Below are 3,410 nucleotides of genomic sequence, written 5' to 3'. Positions count from 1 at the left end.
CCCAGACCACACATAGACTCAGCATTTTCCTTCCCTCAGACATGAGCGGTGCAGGTGCTGGGCAGGGCTGCCCTGTGTGGACTCTGTGTTGGTGCACGAGTCACGATTCTGGTTGCTGGATACCTCGGGGCTGGTGTTGATCCTGGTGCCTGAATTGAGTGTGCATGAAGCTCCCACTGACAGCGCCATAATGTCTCAAACACCCAGAAAGCAGATAGCCAGAGCTGCCTGGGCAGTGGGAGGAGCTGGCTCGTCAGTGCCCTTTCTGTGTGTTCTTTGGAAAGAGCAGGTTTCACCTTTTTCTCGGCTAAAGTCTTGCCAGCTATGGTGCCATGAGACGAGAGGCAAGGAGGCACGTAGGCAAAGCTGACGTTCTGACGGATGTTGGGCACAGAGCCAATGCTGGAGCTCAGTTGTGCCATGTCCTGTGGATTCAGGCCAGTCTCTGAGATTATTCTAGGCACAGAGCACATACGAAAGGCCAGGTACAGATATTGGGGTTTCTGATTGACTCATATGATAACCTGAACCAAGCACTGATTACAGTGCTGTCTGAGGCCAGAAATAACAGGAACAGCACCATCTCCAGGGGTGTATAAGAGATCTGGTGGTTCCATATCCTTGCCAAGAACTGGTATTTTCTGTCTTTCTCATTTTAACTATCTGAATCTCATTAAAAAAGAGATCTGTCTTCTTCTCTGGGCTCATTACTCACATTTATTGTCCTTCCATTCTCTGTGACCTAGGTCTTCAAATGCATAGTTATCTAGTACTGATAAAATGTAAACACCAATACGTGACTTTACTAAACAAATATATTTTCTCACAGTCCAGGTGACCAGAAGTCTCAATTTATGGTGCCAGCTCCAGGGAGAAATCATTCTCTCCCTGTTTGCTTAGAGGAATGTCCTGTCTCTTTTAGTTCCTCCTTCTTAGTTCTTGAAGATCCCCATGTGTCTTTTTTGTTTGTTTGTTTGCTTGTTTACCCCATCTCTTGAGTCCATGCCTTGTTTGCCAAACACAAGGAGGATCTGATGTCCTTGCTGCAGAAAATTAAGGACTATAGTATTCAATATGAATTACACCTCAACATCAAGAAAACAAAAATCCTCACTACTGGGCCAGTAGGCAACATCATGATAGACGGAATAAAGATTGAGATTTTCAATGATTTCGTCCTAACTTGGATCCACAATCAACACCCTTGCTTGGTACCAGCAATCAGGAAATGAGTAGACATTCAGCATCAGGAAAGTCTGCTATCAGGACCTCTCAAAAACCCTGAAGAACAGTAAAGACAGTTTAAAGACCAAGGTACACCTGATTCAAGCCATGGTCTTGCCAGTTATCTGCTATGTATCCAAGAGCTGGACAATTAATAAGGATTACAGAAGAAGAATCGATGCCTTTGAGTTGTGTTGTTGGAGAAGAGTATTGAATGTCCCGTGGACAGACTGGAGAAAAGTGTAGGCAGAGGGCTCCTTAAAGTCAGGGATGGGGAGCTTCATCCCACACACTTTGGACATGCTGCTAGAAGAAGTTATGCCTTGGAAAGGGATATGATGCTTGGGAAGGTGGGGGGTCAGCAAAGGAGAGGAAGACCCTGAACAAGATGGATTGACACAGTGACTGCAGTAGTAGGCTCAAGTGTGTCACAGATGATGAGGATGACACAGGATACAACAGGTTCAGAGCTCTTGTTTCTGGGATCACTATGAATTGTACTCAACTTGATGACCCTTAACAACAACAACTTGAGTCCCGCAGCAGCTCTATGGGAGAAAGATGGGCCATCTGTTCCCTTAACGATTTATAATCTCAGAAACCTGATGGAGGGTCACTGTGTATCAGAGTCAACTCATTGCCAAGGGGTTTGGATTTGTTGTCTCTGTTCACTTGTTAAATCTCTTTTATATCTGAAGAAGAATGATCCAAAACACACCCTACACAAATCCTGCTTCATTAGCATAACAAAGACAACCCATTCCCAAAAGGGATTGTAACCACAGGTTTAAAGGTTAGGATTTACAACATGTTTTGAGGGGCCATAATTCAATCCATACACTCTCCTCTGACCTTTGCCACGTAGCATTTGGCATGCGCCCATATCTTTGCCTATATGACCCTTCCCTCAGCCCTGACTTCCATATATATATATAGTCCTGGAGAAGGTGAAACCGGGATTCTGATGCTCCTTCTCACATATTTTAGGCATATTGTAAGGATGAACCAGTCCTTGGAGAGGGACATCATGTTTGGAAGGGTGGAAGGACAGCGCAAGAGAGGAAGATCCTTGATGAGATGGATTGACTCAGTGACGGGGTAATTGGGGTAGGTGTGTCAGAGACAATTAAGGTTGGCTCAAGTTAGTGCAAGATTCAGAGCTGTTGTACATATTTTCATTATGAGTTGCAAGCAACTTGATGGCACATATAACATCATATGTAGTATAGCCGGGTTGCTGCCCTTCACTCCCAAATCTCTGCAAAGGGGTATCTCCTCTCACCTCCTCAACCAGCATGTGTTCAGTGAGTATTCATTAACACCTGATTGCTAGTCACAGTGGGGATTCAGTAATGCAGGAGACCCAGCCCTGCTTTCAGAAGCTTTAATCTAGCTGAGAAGACTGATGTAAATCATTAACAAATACTTGCCCTGGGGTGGTTGTGTTAAGTGCTGCCACAGCCCAACAGCACCCACTGTGCCTTTACCTCTGCTGAGGGACATACACTGCCTTCTCAGCTCTCGCAGCTGCACCCTCCTGTCAACTTCCTTTATGCCAATGACATATGGAGACATACAGAGGGCCATTGTAGGGCTCCCTGATGTGCTCACAGCAGCCTCGCATGTTTAACACCTGCTGTCCACAAACACTGAGAAGGGCAGAGAAACTGACTTGGCAGCCCCCTAGAACCTGGAGCATTAGCCTTCATGAGTGAAGGTCCCTGACAGGACTCCTCCAGCTGAATGTGAGGCCCAAGAGTCATTATCGTCTTTTTCTTAAGTCTTGCTGCTAAACCAGTGCTGATTCATGGCTGACCCTCCAGTGAGCTTTCAGAGGCTGTAAATCACACAAGAGGAGATTGCTCATCTTGCCCCCCAGAGCAGCTCATGGATTTGAACCACATGCCTTTGGGTTGGCAGCGCAACTCCTTAACCAGTAGTCCATTATGTCTGGAAATCCTGTGGAGCAGTTCTTCTCTCTCCTTTAGGATGGCTAAGAATCAGAACTGATTTGATGGCATTAGATGGTCAATCTCCTCCCATATAATTAAATTGTCTCTGAAAACCCATTGGAGGGTCAGCTATGGGTCAGTTCCAACTTGATAATAATACATAACAACAACACATATAGGATTATATGTTATTTAATAATATGTTCCAAAGAAAGGTGACCCAACTGAGTGTGG

The sequence above is a fragment of the Elephantulus edwardii genome, unplaced genomic scaffold (genome assembly GCF_000299155.1).
Source record: "Elephantulus edwardii isolate Elephantulus edwardi_28Jun2011 unplaced genomic scaffold, EleEdw1.0 scaffold00064, whole genome shotgun sequence".
Taxonomy (NCBI): Eukaryota; Metazoa; Chordata; class Mammalia; order Macroscelidea; family Macroscelididae; genus Elephantulus; species Elephantulus edwardii.
The sequence above is the reverse complement of the archived record's forward strand: the minus strand, read 5'-3'. Positions refer to the sequence as shown.